We start from the raw sequence: 19,848 nt of genomic DNA on the forward strand, positions 1-19,848 counted from the left end.
ACTGAAGCTGAACTCTTGGAGGGCTTCAGTGAACAGAATGTCATAAATGTTAAGCGAATTAAGATCAGGCGAGACGGTAAAGAGATCAATACGAAACACCTGATACTCACTTTCGGTTCAAGTGTCCTCCCCGAGTCCGTCGAGGCCGGTTACATCAAACTTCGTGTTAGGCCATACGTGCCCAATCCTCTCAGATGCTTTAAGTGCCAAAGGTTCGGCCACAGTTCACAGAACTGTCGAGGCCGGCTGACATGTGCCAAGTGTAGTGACACTGAACATCCCTCCGAAACATGCAAGAAGACTCCACACTGTGTCAACTGTGATGGCGAGCACGCCGCATACTCGCGTGCCTGCCCGTCCTGGAAAAGAGAAAAAGAGATTGTGACAATCAAAGTCAAAGAAAACATATCTTTCAAGGAGGCACGTAGGCGGGTGTCATACCTGTCTAAGAGTAGCTTTGCCGATGTGGCGCGTAAGGGGGCAGCGTCACAACGGCCTCCAGCGGCTGTCCGACCCACAGGCAGTGAGTCGGCAGTTACGCCATCTGCCCCCGCGGCGGTTGCAGCTAGCGCTGCTCCGTCTACCCAGCAGACGGGGCCATCGAACCCGAAGGTGGACGCAGCCGAGGCTGCCCCAACCTCGGAGGCCCCTTCCAGCGCTGGCAACGGCCAGCGCACCCAAATCCCTCTGGGAGCCCCATCGACCTCCGGGCTGGTGGGCGCAGGGGTCTTGCCCTCCAAGGCGGGACTCCCTCTGAAAACTTCCCGCTCGCAAGAGCACGTGTCCGGTGCCTCACAAGAGGCAATGGACACCACACCTATCCTCAAGGTGCACCAGGCGCCTAAGGAGCGTCGAGAATCACTCGAACGCTTCAAAAAGAACAAAACACCAATTACAGGGCCTCGAAAGGGCTCTGTAATCTAAGGCATCTTTCCGTTTCCGTACACACAGCACTAATTTACATTAAATATGGATACACAAATCATACAATGGAACGTCAGAGGTCTCCTTAGAAACCTTGATGATTTGCAAGAACTCATCCACAAACATAATCCAAAAGTGCTGTGTTTACAGGAAACACACTTAAAATCTAAACACACAAACTTTCTCCGTACGTATGTTACGTCTCGCAAAGATCGCGATGATGCCGTTTCATCATCGGGTGGTGTTGCGATTCTTTCTCATAGAAGTATTGCGTGTCAATCTCTACAGCTACAAACGCCCCTTGAAGCAGTGGCGGTTCGAGTTGTCCTACTAAACAAACTCATCACCATTTGCTCCCTTTACATACCCCCGCACTACCAACTGAACAAACATGAATTTCACTCCTTGATCGATCAATTGCCAGAAGCTTATGCTCTTCTTGGCGATTTCAATGCGCACAGCTCCCTGTGGGGCGACTCTCGTATAGATGCGCGAGGTCGCCTTGTTGAACAGTTCCTTTTCTCTTCTGGAGCGTGCCTTATCAATAAGAAAGAACCTACATATTACTCTCTTGCAAACCAATCCTTTTCGTCAATAGATCTTAGTATAGTCTCCCCGTCGGTACTGCCTGAACTTGAATGGGAAGTTACCGACAACCCTTACGGTAGCGACCACTTCCCTATACTGCTAAGATCATATAAAGAAAACGAATATCCACCATACGCTCCTAGGTGGAAGATTGAGACAGCTGATTGGGAGAAATTTCGATCTCTAACTAGTATCTCATGGGCCGACCTGTCTTCGTTAGGAATTGACGCTGCAGTTGAGTTTTTTACAGCATTCATAATAGATGTCGCATTTAAATGCATATCAGAAGTAAAAGGCTTGGCCTGCAAACGACTTGTCCCATGGTGGAACGACGATTGTAGGATCGCTCGTAAAAAACAGAACAGGGCGTGGGGGTTGCTACGCGCTTCTCCCACTGCAGAGAATCTAGTCAACTTTAAAAAAGTAAAATCCGAAGGCAGGCGAACCCGCCGACAGGCCAGACGAGAAAGTTGGCAGAAGTTTCTATCGAGTATTAACTCGTTCAGAGATGAGGCGAAAGCCTGGAACAGGGTCAATAGGATAAGAGGGCGACAAGCACATGCACTCCCTTTGGTAAACACAGAAGGCGATACCCTACAAGATCAGGCGGACTCACTTGGGGAGCACTTTGAGAGCGTGTCAAGTGCCAACCATTACTCGCAATCCTTTCTCAAATATAAACAAATAGAAGAATGTAAGCCACTCATGAGAAAATGTCAACAGAATGAACCATACAACTGTCCTTTTAGCATTGCCGAGTTGAGAGCTGCCTTGAGTGCATGCAAGAGCTCTGCACCGGGATCTGACAGGATCATGTATGAAATGATCAAAAACTTACATAAAGACACCCAAGTTACACTAGTCACACTTTTCAACACCATTTGGGCTGCGGGATACCTCCCGACTGCATGGAAAGAAGCTATAGTGATCCCGGTTTCGAAACAAGGCAAAGATCCTTCCTCAGTGGCAAGTTACCGCCCGATAGCCCTGACAAGTTGCCGTTGTAAGGTATTTGAAAAAATGATCAATCGCCGTCTCGTGCATCTCCTAGAGTCCAGGAAAATGCTTGACCCGTTTCAGTGTGGTTTTCGGGAAGGGCGATCTACAACCGATCATCTTGTGCGCATCGAAGCGAGCATTCGCGATGCATTCGTGCACAAGCAATCTTTCTTATCTGTATTTCTGGATATGGAAAAAGCGTACGACACAACCTGGTGGTACGGAATCCTGCGCGATCTTTCCGCGCTAGGTATCCGCGGCAATATGTTAAATATTATAGAGAGCTACCTAGAGAACCGTACATTTCGAGTGAAAATAGGTCCTGCACTGTCGCGTACACTCATACAGGAAACTGGGGTACCCCAGGGTGGCGTACTCAGCTGCACGCTCTTTGTCGTCAAAATGAACACGCTTCGTGCATCTCTACCACCAGCTATTTTCTACTCCGTCTACGTAGACGATATACAGATAGGATTCAAATCCTGCAATCTCACTGTCTGCGAGAGACAGGTACAGCATGGTTTGAACAAGGTGTCACAGTGGGCAGAGAAAAACGGATTTAAAATCAATCCTCAAAAGAGTTCTTGTGTGCTGTTCACAAGGAAGAGAGGCCTAGTTCCGGATCCTTGCTTACAAATGTGTGGACAACAGATACCAGTAAACAAAGAGCACAAATTTCTAGGTGTCATACTTGACTACAAACTCACTTTCGTCCCCCACATTAAACATCTTAAAGAAAAGTGCCTAAAAACAATGAACATAATCAAAATTCTATCGCAGACTACGTGGGGTAGTGACAGAAAGTGCTTAATGAACCTCTATAAAAGCCTCATTCGATCACGACTAGACTATGGTGCCGTGATTTATCACTCTGCCGCCCCAAGTGCGCTAAGAATGCTAGACCCTATTCACCATCTAGGTATCCGCTTAGCCACGGGCGCTTTTAGGACAAGTCCCATTGAAAGTCTGTATGTAGAATCAAATCAAAAGGGGCCACGCCACCGCAGTTGCGATGTTGCTCTCACCGTTTGCATTTGTACAGGTGCTGGTGACTGGGCTTGGTCTGCTGACGCCTATTGCTTCGACTCGGCTCTTCAAGATAAATGACGGATGGTGTGCTGACGCATCAACTAGGACCGCCGCCCTTGGGATGGAACAGTGCGTCCTATCCTCGAGCCGGCCGCTACCTACACCGCCACTTCTGGACACGGGAGCACCCTTCGTTTGGCAACATGGAACATTGTCAGCTGATCCGCAGTATGAAAAGGGCGCCAACATCTTCGACACGTCGGGCCACGCCACCGCAGTTGCGATGTTGCTCTCACCGTTTGCATTTGTACAGGTGCTGGTGACTGGGCTTGGTCTGCTGACGCCTATTGCTTCGACTCGGCTCTTCAAGATAAATGACGGATGGTGTGCTGACGCATCAACTAGGACCGCCGCCCTTGGGATGGAACAGTGCGTCCTATCCTCGAGCCGGCCGCTACCTACACCGCCACTTCTGGACACGGGAGCACCCTTCGTTTGGCAACATGGAACATTGTCAGCTGATCCGCAGTATGAAAAGGGCGCCAACATCTTCGACACGTCGGGCCACGCCACCGCAGTTGCGATGTTGCTCTCACCGTTTGCATTTGTACAGGTTAGCTACCACGATTCCTACGCCTTTCGTGATAACAATGTCTGTCTTGTTGCGGTGTCGTGGCCACCCGATTGTTGCAAGCGTTTTCGTTCCGCGGCTTTGTACCTATGGCGTCGTTTGCTCTTAGGTGGTGACATTGAGTCGAACCCTTGTCCGATGACAAAGGCGCAATAGGAGAAGCTTGACTTAGTGTGCAATGCAATTAGGCGTCTCGAGACAAATAACGCGAGCCTTCTAGAATCTGTACATAAAGTTCTAGAAATGCATAGCATCCTCAAGAATGACTTAGACGCGCTAACTAAACGCGTCGATGACCTTGAATCTAAACGTGTTCCTATGCCTCCAACGCAACTTCCAGAAACCTGTGACAGTAACGTTCGCAAACTCCAAGAGAAAATTGATGACCTCGAAAACCGTTCACGACGATCGAATGCACTGTTTTTTGGCATTGCAGACACCGGCCATTCAGAAACGTGGGACAGTACCGAGGCTATAGTTCGAGAATTTTGTAAAAATAAACTGGGGGTTTCAGTACAGTCTATTGCCAGGGCCCACCGCTTGGGTCGGTTCTCAGCCGAGAAAAATCGGCCAATAATTGCTAAATTCTACAATGAAAAAGAAATCGAGACTCTGCTCAGCAATGGCAGCAAGCTGAAGGAAACAGATTTCAGGATAGCACGGGACTACTCTGTTGCCGTGCGCGATAAGCGCCGAAAGCTTTGGCAGTTCTCGAAGTCAATAAAAAAGGAGGGTGATCGTCCCCGCCTTGCTTTCACCAAGCTCATTCTAAATGATGACGCTTACGTCTGGGACACGGATGCCAACTGCGCAGTCCGTTTACAAACATCTGGAAATGATGCGCCAGAGGTAGAGGACGGCGCCCACGGAAGTGCTGACGAATGACCCAATCATTCTCCTGCCTCAGCTCAAGTAATCAACCCTTCTTTGCCGTCAGTTCATAAGCCTTGCCATAATACCGCATTAACTTTCCTCTATACAAATACCAGAAGTATCCTCTCTAAAGCTGTTCCCATTTCCTCGCTTATCGATTCATGCTCTGCATCCTTAATCGCGTTCACGGAAACGTGGCTTACGGACAATGTTCCCGACGACAGCATTTTTGTTACCGAGGCGACGTTCAACATATTTCGCTGCGACAGGTCAAATCGGAGAGGTGGTGGTGTTCTGTTGGCAATAAAAAAAGAATTATCATGTGTACCCATCATAATTTCTACGTTTCTTGAATGTGTATGGGTGTTGTTAAACGGTAGCAGTACTGACATACTTATCGGTGTTTTTTATCGCCCCCCTGATATGGCCAGTACTTTTGTTGAAGAGTTCTATCGCATTTTGAGTGAAGTGTGTAACCGATTTCCTAATTGTGTATTATTCATATTTGGGGATTTTAATTATCCACGCATCAATTGGGCAACTCTATCTGTCACGGAGAGTGAAAGAGAATCGAATGCATTTCTTCAGTCATGTCTAGATTTTTCATTATCTCAACTTATCATGCAACCCACACGGCGCACTGCCACATGCTCCAGTATTCTTGACCTAATCCTTACTAATATCCCTGACATTTGCGCCAACATTAGTCACCTAGATGGGCTCTCCGATCATGACGTCATTACTGGGAACATTGTTTGTCGGCATAACAGTAGGAAGATCATTGAAAAAAAAATTAAATGCTATAGCAGAGCTAACTTTGATGGAATGAATGCACAATTATCTCTTTTTGCCGACCAGTTTCTTAATGACTTCTTGTCCCGTACAGTTGAAGAAAACTGGGTCGCGTTCAAAAATATGTTTACTGACGTCGTTAACAAATATATACCGTCCATAACAATTAGGAGTAGGAGCTCTACGCCATGGTTCAACAAGCAACTTCGGCGTCTAAACAACAAAAAAAAGCGATTGTACAGGCAATCCCAGAAATCCAGTCTTGCACCATCGTGGCTTAAATACAAACAGTGCGACAAAGAATACCAAGAGTTACTTAAATCCAGTCGTCGTCACTTTTTCAACCACGACCTGTCATCTATGCTGACTAACAATCCTCGTAAATTTTGGCAAGTAATAAATCCAAGCAATCACCCCGATGTTGTGCTTACCGATCCCACAGGCGCCACTGTTCCCGAGTCAAAGTGTGCACAAATATTAAACAATGCATTCTCGTCTGTTTTCACCCGCGAGGACGTCACTTCATGCCCAAACATAGGTACACTTTCCGATATCATCATGCCGCAGATAAATATTACCGAGTCCCGTATCATATCACTAGTTAATAATCGTAAGGTATCATCTGCATCTGACCACGTTGGGTTCAACAACAAGTTGCTTAAAAGTACATCGCAAAGCATTTCGGGAATCTTGTGCGCTCTTTTTTCACAGTCATTATCATCCGGCCAAATTCCTAATGACTGGCGTACAGCCAAGGTCATACCAATTTTTAAATCTGGCGATCGCTCATCACCGCTTAACTACCGGCCTATTTCGTTAACTAGCACCGTTTGCAAACTACTCGAACATATCATACATTCTCAAATCATAAAACACTTAGAAGAACATAACATAATCTTCAAATACCAGCACGGCTTTCGCAAGGGATATTCATGCGATGGGCAACTTGCAGGGTTTACTGATGACTTGCTTTCATGTATTGACGCTGGCTACCAAGTCGACGCAATATTCTTAGATTTTTCCAAAGCTTTTGACCGCGTTCCTCACCACAGGCTACTACTGAAACTTAAACATTTTAACATTGACGCACAAGTCATTGCATGGATAAAAGATTTCTTGTCTTTTCGAACTCAATTCACAAATACTAATCATCGCAACTCCTCTTTTATTCCTGTCACGTCCGGCGTTCCACAAGGGAGCGTGCTTGGCCCTTTGCTTTTTCTAATTTACATTAATGACTTGCCTAACTGCATGTCGTCCAGAGTAAGACTGTTCGCCGATGATTGCGTAATTTACCGTACCATTTCTACTGACACTGATCATCAAGCTTTGCAGTCAGACCTCAACGCAATAAACAGATGGTGTTCAGACTGGCAAATGACCCTAAATCATACTAAAACTAAGTGCATGTCATTTACGCACTCCTCTTCCCGTATTCCAACTTCATACTTTATAGGTAACAATGTTGTCGAACTTACTACCACGTACAAATACTTAGGAATCAACTTGCAATCGGATCTAACATGGCATCATCACATCAACGTTACTCTTGCATCTGCTAACCGTACTTTCGGAATCATGAAACACAGACTAAAGCAAGCGCCTTCACACCTAAAGAAACTCGCGTACACCACGTTAATCAGGCCTAAAATTGAATATGCATGTGCCATCTGGGACCCGAGCCAAGACTACATTATACGTAACATTGAATCCCTGCAAAGCCGTGCTGCTCGCTTCATTTTTTCAGATTTTTCTCCGTACTCCAGTGTTACATCTTTAAAACTTCGTGCCGAACTGCCTCCGCTATCACTACGACGGAAACACGCCCGCCTATCTCTCTTTCACAAACTTTATCATCATGATCGTTTGCGCGACGACTTCTTTCAGTCACCCCCTGTCATTTTTCCTCGCCGTGATCACCCCTGCAAAGTCAAACGCCCAGCTTGCCACTCGGCCCATTACGCACAATCATTCATCCCCAAAACCATAGCTGACTGGAATAACCTACCATCTGATATTGCCACTGAAGTTAACACCGATCAATTTCATCAAATGCTGTGGAATCATATCAGAACTTGACGTCTCTATGCGTCTTTGGTGTTAGCTATTTTTTTTCAGGGCTAATTTAATACCTTTGTATCGTATAGTATACCTTTGTACAGTATAGTATAGTATTTTTTGTATAGTATAGTATAGTATCTTGTTTGACATCGTATTGCAGTTTTTTCTCTTTTTGTGTTATCCTTGAACCCCCGGTGTTTCGATTTTCACACTTCATTCTTATCTTTATTCGAACTTTAATCCACTTCCAATATTGGTGTATGCGTATTTTGTGGTGTTCTTACTATGTTTGCTGAATTGTTTATTTTTACTATTTTTTTTTTCGCATATTCTTATTAGTGTGTTTCGTGTGCCCCCCCTATGTAATACCCTCTCCAAGAGGGCCTTTAGGGTATTTGAATAAATAAATAAATAAATGAGTGGTCACTCCATTTTCAAAGAACATACATCAGCCAAAGTTATTTCCTAAAAGTCCACTCTAACCCTCAACATCCATGTTTCAATACCGTTAACGATATGACATATGCTACACTCTTTCATAATCGTCCCTCAGTAAGACAGCCTTTCTCGCTACGTGTGAGGGAGCTTAGCGAAGAAATGCACGTTCCACTCCTCGAGCTTCGCCTAATGCATCCAGCCAAGCTGCTACCTCCTTGGGAGTGGCAGCTCATACAATGTGATATATCGTTCGTGGAAGTCACAAAGCATGCCCCAGAGATTGAAATAAAGATGCATTTCCGGGAACTCCAGCACAAATACTCCTGCACGGAGTTCTACGCAGACGCATCAAAGTCACACGACGGGGTATCCTATGCAGCCGTCGGTCCATCCTTCTCGGAATCCGACGCACTGCACCCGGAAACTAATATCTTTACGGCTGAGGCCTACGCACTGCTGTCGGCCGTAAAGCATATAAATAAATCACAACTCCAGAAATCAATTATATATACGGACTCCCTAAGCGTCGTGAAGGCCTTGATGTCACCCTATAGACACAAAAATCCAGTACTTAATAAACTATATTCCGTCTTGTGTAGAGCGTACATATCTAACCAGCATATCATTATATGCTGGGTGCCTGGCCATAGGAGCATCGAGGGCATCGTTCTGGCGGACGAGATGGCCACGTCTATAGCATCGCAAGCCGTTAACCCTACCGCTGAGGTGCCTGTCACAGATCTGAGGCCTTTCTTGCGAAGGCGGCTGCGTGCCCACTGGCAACGCATGTGGGACGCGGAAAAAGATAATAAGCTCCACCTAATAAAGCCACAGTTAGGACTATGGCCTTCCGTAACAAAATCACGCCGGACAGATGTCCTATTCTCTCGTCTAAGAATAGGACACACATTTGGCACACATAACTTTTTACTCACCGGAAACGAGCCTCCAACCTGTGGTAGATGCGGGGAGAGGCTGACCGTCCTCCACGTCCTTCTGGAGTGTCGGGCAGCCGAATCTGAAAGAAAGAAACATTTTCCCTTAGCATACCGCCAGCACATCCCCCTTCATCCAGTAATGTTACTCGGCCCAGAACCGCTGTTTGACTCCAGCGCAGTCCTGGGCTTCCTGAAAGATGTTGTCTTGCATGTTCTTAGCCCCACATGTTCGTAGCGGGTCCTCTCTTCAGAGGATACCGCTGTGATAGCTCTTTCGTGTAGCACGCGCCTCTAGGCCCTTGTGTTTCAAGGGCTCTGGCGAGGCAGCAGTGCTCCAAGTAATTTTACTATCTTATACATTTTCCATTTTGCATCATTCTCCTACGATGGATTTTAATGGTCATAGTTTTCTTCATAAATCATCGCCATAATTTTATAGCACGTAGATTTTACGCAGTTTACAGCGACTATTTTTAGGCCACTTTACAGCCAATTCACATCTTCCATAGTACATCAACATTAACACTTGTCATGGCGCTCTTTGGCCAAACCTGGCCCTTGCGCCACTAAACACAACACATCATCATCAATACAGTAGTAACAACCCGATATTCACCAGTTGTGCATAGTCAGAGAATGGAGAGCACAATGATAGTCACTCAGAGAAAATGCATCGTTCATACTGTGGGTAGAAATGTGGTTTCCCTTTAGAAGGGTGGTAAGGATAGGCACCTCACTAAAATGGGGTACTAGTCCGGCTGGGTGTCAAGTCCATCATAGACCTTCTTTAGGTGTAGTGTCATTTGGATGAAATTCAACCTTGTAGGTACAACCGTTTCAGCGTTTCGGTCCATCATTCGCCCTTTCCACAAACTGTGCATTCCGATGAGGAAAAACATGTCGAAAGGTGCACTATTATCAGCGGTCGGCAGAACGTATCGCACAGTATGAGCATTGATGTGAAAGTCCTTTTTTAAAGTCCGTTGGAGTACATTCCAAAATAGTATGGCGTCGGTGCAGCTAATAAAACAGTGATCAATCGTCTCTGGCACGTCACAAAGGCGAGTTAACAGAAGAGACAAAGATACCCTTTTTCTGTAGCCATGTTTTAACCGGTATGGTTTCACTATGAAGATTATAAAAGAATGTTTTGCAGCAAGGGGATATATACATTTTACGAACTCGCTTTAGAACATCGTGACCTGGCCATTGAATGTATAGTGATCGGTAAAATGGAGGCGGAAAAAGCGACACAGAGTACAAGTATTCAGTGGAAAACCGAACTGTCAGGAAACGAACCGCCAAGTAAACTTCTTGCATGAACCCCCACAAGCATAAACGCAAAGAAAAATTCGAAGAAACGATTAAATCAGGTAGCGCCTTAACAAGTGTGACTTGCATGAATGACCGAATTATAGGATGCGATGTATCGCGAAAAAAGAAGAAACGAGACACTATTTGCCGCACATAAAGATGTACTAAACCCAGCCCACCTTCACTAACGGGTCTGAAAATATTGTCACGCCTCATGGGCTCAAAAGCTGAAGACTACACGAAGGTTGCAAAGATTCGGTGAAAGCGTTGGATGTAGAGCCTGGCACAATGTATAACTTGCAATACATAGTAAATTTTTGTTGCCAAGAATTTATTGCAGGCCACGGCTTTCACAAAAATAGAAAGTCGGTGTGGAACGAATGTCTGGGCATAACTTTGCAGGGCCGAAACTTGTTCTTTCCAATAGTGTGCGCTTAATTTATATGAGTCTAGCGGCACGCCGAGATACTTTGGCGGGACACCGGTCCAATTAACGCCTGCAAACTGTTCTGGTGTTTAGCACCATGAGCCAAACCATAAGCCTAAACTCTTTGCGGAGTTCATTCGTGCTCCTGATACGCTGCCAAATTCCTCTATTGTTGATACTGCCTTTTCAACACTGGACTTATCCGTGCAGAAGAACGCTAAATCATCTGCGTAAGCTAAGACCTTTGCTTCATTACCCAGTATATTGAAGCCATGGATGTAACTCGACTGAATTACGCTTAAGCATAGCGGTTCCAGATAAAGGGCGAATAGTAATGGGGACATAGGGCATCCTTGTTTTACCGAAGAGCAAATGGTAACGGGTTTAGACAGTGGGCCATTAATAACTGGACGAGTAGTACAACACGTATAGCAAAGCTTAACGTCTTTAAGTACAACGGAGCCAACATTGGCATGCTCTAGAAGTGTAAATAAATAGGAGTGACTGACACGATCAAAAGCTTTAGCAAGGTCTACCTGGAGCATTGCAAGCTGTTCAGTGGAACCGTAACAGTATTGAAGGAGTGTACGGGCGATATGTATGTTGGTTTGAATGGATCGGCCCCTAATTCCACACGTCGGATGGGAACCAATGAGAATTGACATCGCAAATTGCAATCTATTCGATAAAACTTTTGCAAAAATTTTGTAATCCACGTTTGACAATGTAATTGGTCGGTAGCTTTCAACAGAACGCAGTTTCTCCTTATCTGAACTTTTTGGAATTAAAACTGTGTGGGTTTTGCAAAATGATTGCGGAAGGGCGTCTACCTCTAAACTTGTAATAAGAATGTCCAATAATATGGGGCTGATAATTGATTTGAAAGCTTTGTAAAATTCACAGGAAAGTCCATCAGGGCCGGGTGTTTTCGACAGAGGCAGCTGATCAATAGCTAGCTCGATTTCTTGTATCGTAAGGGTATCACTAATGAATGCAGAGTCACCACCCTGTAAAGGTTTTACAAGAGACACAAAACTCTATAAAACTTTTGCATCGTGATCATCGGGCCGAGCACTAAACAACGCACTGTAGTAAGTTTCGAACTTAGAAATTATGTCATTCGTATTTGTTAGAAGACTACCTTCGGAGTATATTTCCGGAATTACATTGGAAACAGCGTGACGTCGCTCGTCAAGTAAAGCTTGACGTGTTGGTTGCTCAGACTGCTGAGCACGCCTATTTCGAGATCGAACTGGGATACTAGTACAGGACAGTTCCCGGGAGAGGAGTGATGAAGAAACATAAATCCGATCAAGGCGGGCATAAGAGCGACCTTGAATTCGTGTATAAGAGCGAGCTCCCTGTCCTGACACTCCTATAATAATGAGCCCTGCATTTTCTATTAGGTTAGATAAAACTTCACCACTCCTGTCCCGCTGAGTGTTAATGCCGCTTCGATCGCACGGATCACATACAGAGCTGAAATCTCCCATTAACACAATGCAACGATCACAGTCCATTAGACTACGCACAGTATCAAATAAGACAATTCGTTTTGCAGCGTCATTAAATGCATAGACGTTGACTAATCGCGATGGCACACCCTGCAACACAAAATCACAACATATATATCGACCTTCAGTGTCTACATGGTAACTATGTGCTGAACAAAGTAGGCTCTTTTTCAGAAACAGGAAACAGCCCGCGGATAAACCAAGAGTGTGTGAAACGCAGACATTATATTCAGACAGAAAAGGTCGCAAAGCCATTTTTGTCTCGTCATCACTCTCAATCTTCGTCTCCTGCACGGCGACGAAGTGGAGGCGCTTCCTAGAAAAAAGCCGGCGAAGCTGCGCCTGTTTCTGCAAAGATCTAAGGCCTCGCACGTTCAAAGTTGCGAAGAGAAGTTGCTGGGACAGGGCCATGGTGACTACCCACTATTTAGACTTATTTCTCTATGCGGTCGGTCCTAGAGGGTAACGGTGAGGCTCCCTCCGAACCCTCACCAGGCCTCCTGGACCGTGATCGCCGGTCCAGGAGCACGCAAGCAAGCAAGCAAGCAAGCAAGCAAGCAAGCAAAGCAAAGCAAAGCAAAGCAAAGCAAGCAAGCAAGCGGACATAAAACAAGCTGATGATGATGATGATGATTTTTGCATAGCTCTTGTAGCTTCACTGTTTGTCGCCCACTCACCTTTAGTGGCGCTTCAGTCGTGCACCTCTGACACATCTGGCAATACATCTTGGCACGCGTTTCGTTCCCAGCTTCGCGACCTTTCTGCATGAATTATTTGTAGGCTTCCGCAATAGCTCTTTTTCGCCGTTTCAAAGTGCACTGCATTTGGCACGCGCTTCGGTGTGCTTGCAGTAAACGGTAATATATAGGTGCATCGAGTAACTGAGGCTCGATAGCCTAGTTACAGGGTATATAGCAATCCAATAAAAAATTTAACCAAGACAAAACTGTTATCATAGTATTCCTTGTACCTAAATGCGACGCAGGACGAACAAAAGGCCGTAAGGACGAACAAAACGTACGTTACAAGAGTAATGCGATTTGGGCACGTTGGCAATCCTTCATTTCGATATAGACTAGTGCACAAGAACCCGCAGTGCACAACTTCTCATTTCCGCTACATCCTGTTTGTTAAGCGATGACGGTTTAGCTTAGGATCCGTGACAAACTGGATCGAGATTTTTCGCACTCGTTTTGGATTTCATTGGGAACAATACTAAATCTAGCTAGATGTGTGCCATGCATCTGTGTTCCTTCACCTGTCATCAGCACTCTTCCCTCGTCAAGCATGATATGTTGCGTGCGCCCTCGTGACATCACTGCGTAGTTGCCTCGCACACTGCGTCCGCCTGATTTAGTGTTTGCATTCCTGCACAACTTGCCAAGTATGCAATGGTCCGCTCTGCGGTGAATAAACATCGCAATACCCTAGCGTGGCATAGGGTAAAAGTAAATAGAATTGTACTGATCGTATTTAGTTTAGGCATTTAATTAGGCGCTTCACTAAAGCTACTGTTCACATTGATTCCAACATGCACTTTTGATCAGCATATTTATTTTTGTTTTCTATCGCGTCTTAGCAGCCGTTTAACATGATGTTGCATCATGAGCACGGCGCAGCTTTCTGGCATAACCAAATAGCGCAGAATACCGGGACAAGCACAAAGATTGCATATGCCGTAAACGGGCCAACGAAAGTTCCTTTTTTTTTCTCTCTATCTCACTGTCTGTGTTTGCTTGTGAGCCAGTGTCTTACAGCATGCTGCCCTTGTTCAATTGGTACAATGGGGTCTCCAAACAGCATGAACTGCGCGCGCGGCGACAAGATGTAAGGCGAGAAAGATTCTTTCCCTCTTTGCTCAGCGTTATCTCCTGCTCTAAGAAATTCTGAGAGAGGGAAGTACGCCTGCGCAGTGTGCGCAGAAGTTGGTTGGGGCATGAAAGAGTGATTGACGGTTTCGAGCTTGGCCAGATGCGGCCGTTATCAGCATTGCACAAAGAAGCGGTGCGGGCAGTGGCTTCTCTCTCCCCTTGTGAGCCACTCTCTCTGCCTCAGGTGAATCAAAGCGCTCGCCCGACGTTCCACCATAGTTCCACAGCCACTGGATGCCACAGCAGCCGCTGGATGCCGGGAACGAGCGGACGTGTTGTGTTAGTACTGCGGCGCTTGGCAGCCGGCCTCGTGGTCTTGGTGACTGCAGGCTGTGAGCGCCGGACGCTCCGTATTGTGGGTGTACTTGTGGCACGCTCCGCTCCCAGAACCTACACGGCAGTCGCCGAGACCCGTGGCGGAGCTCCATTGTGTCCCCGAACCGCAACCTGCCCAAGCGTCACCAATCAGCGAAGTCAATGCTGCCCACTGTATATCTCGTGAGTAGGCACTAAAGCACATTCTAGCGCATTAGATCTAGAGGCATCATTCGGGATTGTTTGTCAGTGAACGAAACAGTACCGCCCCGGAGTGTAAGCTCCGGTGCGTTTCTCTTTTAGTACTTTGCTGACTATCCTAATGCAGCGCTAATTTTGCAGCTTTACGGCTTGGTTCATGGATGCTGCGACACGTTCGCGACTATTCGCGTTCAGCAAAACGTCGTGGCATGTGAGATGCTTGAATGATACGGATACGGGCACGACCGATTTGGTTGTCACCACTGCTTTTGTTATTCCATGGATGGTGTAAACCAACGCAGAGTGATTGCATTTGCGCAAACGCAGCGACAATCGCAGTGACCGCACTCGTCTACGGTTCTCATTAGTCGTCCCAAGTTGTCGCACAGTTTACTGAAGCATTTGAGCTGTTCACGCGAATGTCGAGGTGTTGTGTATACACTCGATGCACGCAAATCGACAACCTTACGGTTAGAAATAGGTCGTTGCAAGCATGTGGGCGCTTGCCTCCAATGTTGCTAATATGTCTAGTGCACTCATAGGACGTCGGCCAAAACCCAAATGAGACCAAGACGTTTCGGCTCCCGTACGGGGACCTCGTTCATAATGAAAGTAAACGAAATGGGCGAGATTATGTACAGTCTTGGTAAAAAAAAACAAAAAAAACCAACCCGCTGTGAACGGCCGGGGAGCGGCTGCGCTCCGCTGTCGTGGCGCTGCCGCTGCTCGCTTACACCGAGGATAAAGAGGGCGAGGGAAGCATGTCTCTCACTGCTAAGCACGCTTTTACAATAGGGTTAATGAAAAACTAGTGGGACGTTCGTTCTGCCAGCTGCGAGGTGCTCTTGCGGCCGCCTTGGTACGGCGCTTCGTGCGGGCAAATGCGGTGGCCTGGGCGAAACCGCCCGCCTTGCATGCACCGCTATATAGTATAGAAATTGTCCTACTCATCGAAATTACCTATTAGTTCCATCCTATACATTCAAAGGCAAGATATGCTTTTATAGATAAGCTTTCGCAATATGCTCTTTGATAAACGTTTGAAATGTGTTTCTGAGAGCAATGAAAACAAAAGGTGAGAAATAGGCTAATTTGCCAGGGCTGTCTAGCGTTGTTCCAGGTTTTTTTGAAATAGACTGTCAATTCAATCCTTGTTCGTTCAGAAAAGATTAGAAGCAGAAATTCTGACTAGAAAGGCTCACTTCGGAAAGGGCCTGTAACCACCGGTACGATATTTCAAACAGGTTGACCGCACTTAATTAAGGAACGACCAAACGAGTGCGTTTGGCGTTGAAGTTCTTTAAACTCATGGTGAGATATAAAAACTTTTCGGGACTAGAAGACGTTTGCTGTGCCTCAGTATCCGATTTAGTTAGACCCATTCACTAGGCATTTTGGAATGCGCCCACTACCTCGCCTTTTTTGATATCTTCGTGCACACTGCCTTTGTCGTTGGGGCCCACATTCATGTACACATGAGGCCAGGATAAGTTCATCCCGTTTGCATTGGGTACCACGCATTTGAATCGCGTAAGGTAAACCACGGCCACGAGATCATAAGATTCTCGCATAGTGAAGGCATCACACCGGCAGTGCTGTCGCTGTCACGGGTTCACTGGAAGAAGTATTTTAGATATAAATTACTGAGGTATCCTTCGTCTCTACGAGAAATGGCTCCACAGGCAGTAAAAAAAAAAAAATAGGTTATACGCAGCGTCTTTTAACCAGAGAGCTTGGCTAGTTTACAGTCCAGCACATGGGCAAGGTGCAACCACAGACCAAGCCACACTCAATACCTTGAAGGCATGCTCCCCCCTGTGAATTCGTCGAGAGATGCAAGTGCCACCCTGAAGCTTATGCTTGCTTTATTAATTTGCTACTTGTGACATTCATGATTACAAATACGAGATGCCATTGTGGCATGGTATTTATTATATAGCTAAGCTGCTGCTGTCAGGTCCTCGCAAAGTGCCCGTGTTCGAGCACGCGCAGGACTACCCATAGCGTTGTTCCTTTAATTTGGTCCCGGAAAACATGATTACGATACTCGGAATTGTGAAATTTCAGTGTATCGCATTTGACAGCGGTCGCCAGAGACCCCAACCCGCTTATCCGACATACGCTGGAAACGGCATGCTAGCCGACCGGGTGGCTTCCGCTTCGCCACCGACTCTTGAGAGTAAGAGAAGTGCTTTTCTCGCCCTCTTTATCCTCGACGCAAGCGAGCAGCGGCGCTGTTTGCGCCCGTCCATGTCATTACTAGTTCGCGTCTTTTTTAGCGCAGTTCCCTTCCTTAAGAACGACAGTGGCAGCGCCGCGATAGCGGAGCGCAGCTGCTCCCCGGCCGTTCCCTGCGGGTTCAAGTTTTTTTACCAAGGCTGTATGTATCAATAGATGGCGCAAACAGCGGGCATAAACCGGAGGAAGCCTGCCGTCATTGCGATTCAGCGTGGTATCATTTAAGGACTGCAGATGCAAACGCGAGGTTAGATTACTTTCACTGGATAGCACATGCGCGTTTCCCCAGTCAATATCGCGTCCTTCTGATACAGAATGCTCGGAAAGAGTGTTACAAGAAACTTTTTGTGTTTCCACATCATGAGTGTTCCTTGATGCGTCTTTGAAAATTGCCCGTCTCGCCGATGTAGACGTAACTACAGGCTACACAAAGAAAGTTCTACACAATACCTAGGTACATTTATTTCGGAAGCTTGTCTTTGACATTCACAGGCACGTTTTTCAGCTTCTTCGCTGGCACGTGTGCAACGTGCGCATCAAAAGAATGAAGTATCAGGGCTAGGGACTCGCTAGTACCGGGAGCATAATGTATCGCAGCACGTTTACGAAGAAAAACGTGGCGTTGAGAAGCACTAGGCGGGCGGAATGGTTTGTGAAGGCAGAAATTCACGGTAGGACACACGCATTTGAGCTCATGAACTTTATTCGCACCACGATAACCTGGCCAAGCTTTCAGATTTGCTTCATGAATCCCGGCCCCGGCGGCCCCAGTTCGATGGGGGCGAAATACGAAAACACCCGTGTACTTAGATTTATGTGCACATTAAAGAACCCCAGGCGGTCAACATTTCCGGTGTGCCTCATAATCAGAAAGTGGTTTTGGCGCGTAAAACCCCATAATATAATTTTTTTTAGATATGCTTCATAAGAAGCCTACAGCACTATCCATATTTCGGCTCCTTTCAACTGCACCAAACTATTAAATCAATACAAATATTGGTCATTTTATCACTCGAGTTGAAAAGTTGTTTGCGTAATTAAAGAAGGTACGTTGGATAGATTTTCAATAAATTACTTTAGGTAGCTAAGGGAAATGAGTAATTTGGAACCCGTCCTCGAGATTATTTAGCCGAGCGACGAAATTTTTAAGCCAGTCGGTCAATCCTTGCGAACCGGTAGAGTCAACCTGACCGCACCTAGCCTTTTGCGATATCATCAATAGTATGGCCCCGCAAGCATGTTCCTTGTGACCAGTCCGCTTTCCATTTTTATTCAGGATGTTTTTTTTTTTATTATTCACGCTCTTTCATAGTGAACGTGTGCCGCTGGAAGCTCGCTTGGTCGCTGAAGAGATGCGTGACGCAATGATGGCGTAGATTTAGTGCCTCGCTGGCATCAAGACAATTCGCTGCAGCGGTGGGAAAGAAGGTAGCGAAAGTGAACAGCTTGGTCGCTGCTCACAGGGCCATGCCGATGGTGACGGTGCCATCGTGACGAAATCTGGGCCGGCAATATTGACAGATGATGCGTTTTTTGTTTTTTTTAAACATCGAAGCTCTTAAGGGCTGCTTTCGCCACTATCGTGTCCACGTGTAAAACAAAATTGCGACGATAGTGCAATGACAGGCCGACCCAAGGCCGAGGGGGCGTTCTCCATTAGGGTCCCTCATACACAGCTTCGCTGGCCATATTTCTTCACAGAGGAAGGGAATTGTGTTCTTTTCGCACTGCTTTCGCTTTCACGTAGAGATAATGCTATAAATGCAGTCTCATTGGTGTTTGTCTCGTAGATTGAAATACGGGTTTAATTAAACTCTAGATCCAATTCGTTCCCGAGAATAGTTATAAGCATGGAAATGCTCGCTCGCTCATACAAACACGCACGCTCATGCTCGCACACAAATACACCTAAAGATAGGACACATGTCCTACACACGCCCTCCGACACACGCCCTCCGAAACGAGGGCGCACCGAAGATATTTTCCAATTTCTTGGGAACAAACAGCCAAACTTCCCCCGATTCCATGTAATTCATTCAAACAATCCTGAAAAGACCATGAGAATGATTTCTGTTTTCCTCGTATCTAAGCACCTAACTGAAACTCTTGGTACAGGCTATAAAGCAACGAAAATGGCTAGCGGCGATCTCCTTCTGGAACTCCGCAATCCGAAACAGCATGAAAATCTTCCTAAAGTTCAGTCATTTGGGGAAATCCCAGTAACAGTAACCCCACACCGTACTATGAACACCAGCCGTGGTGTTGTTTCTGACGACGATTTGATAGAGCTCACAGAAGCCGAATTGTTGGAAGGCTGGAGTGAGCAAAACGTGATCAATGTTAAAAGAATCATGCTAAGGCGCGACGGCAAGGAGATAAAAACCAAGCATCTTGTATTGCCTTTCTCCTCAAGCATTCTGCCTGAGACACTCGAGGCCGGGTATGTAATGCTACGGGTCAGGCCGTATGTTCCAAATCCTCTCCGCTACTTCAAATGCCAGCGTTTCGGCCAAAGTTCCCAGAACTGCCGAGGCCGGCAGACATGTGCAAAATGTAGTTCCCGTGACCATGCCTCTGAAACGTGTGAAAACGCTCCACACTGCCTGAACTGTGATGGCGAGCATGCCGCATACTCGCGGTCATGCCCGTCGTGGAAGAAAGAAAAAGAAATAGTCACAATCAAAGTAAAAGAAAA

Source organism: Dermacentor andersoni, unplaced genomic scaffold (assembly GCF_023375885.2).
Source record: "Dermacentor andersoni unplaced genomic scaffold, qqDerAnde1_hic_scaffold ctg00000040.1, whole genome shotgun sequence".
NCBI lineage: Eukaryota > Metazoa > Arthropoda > Arachnida > Ixodida > Ixodidae > Dermacentor > Dermacentor andersoni.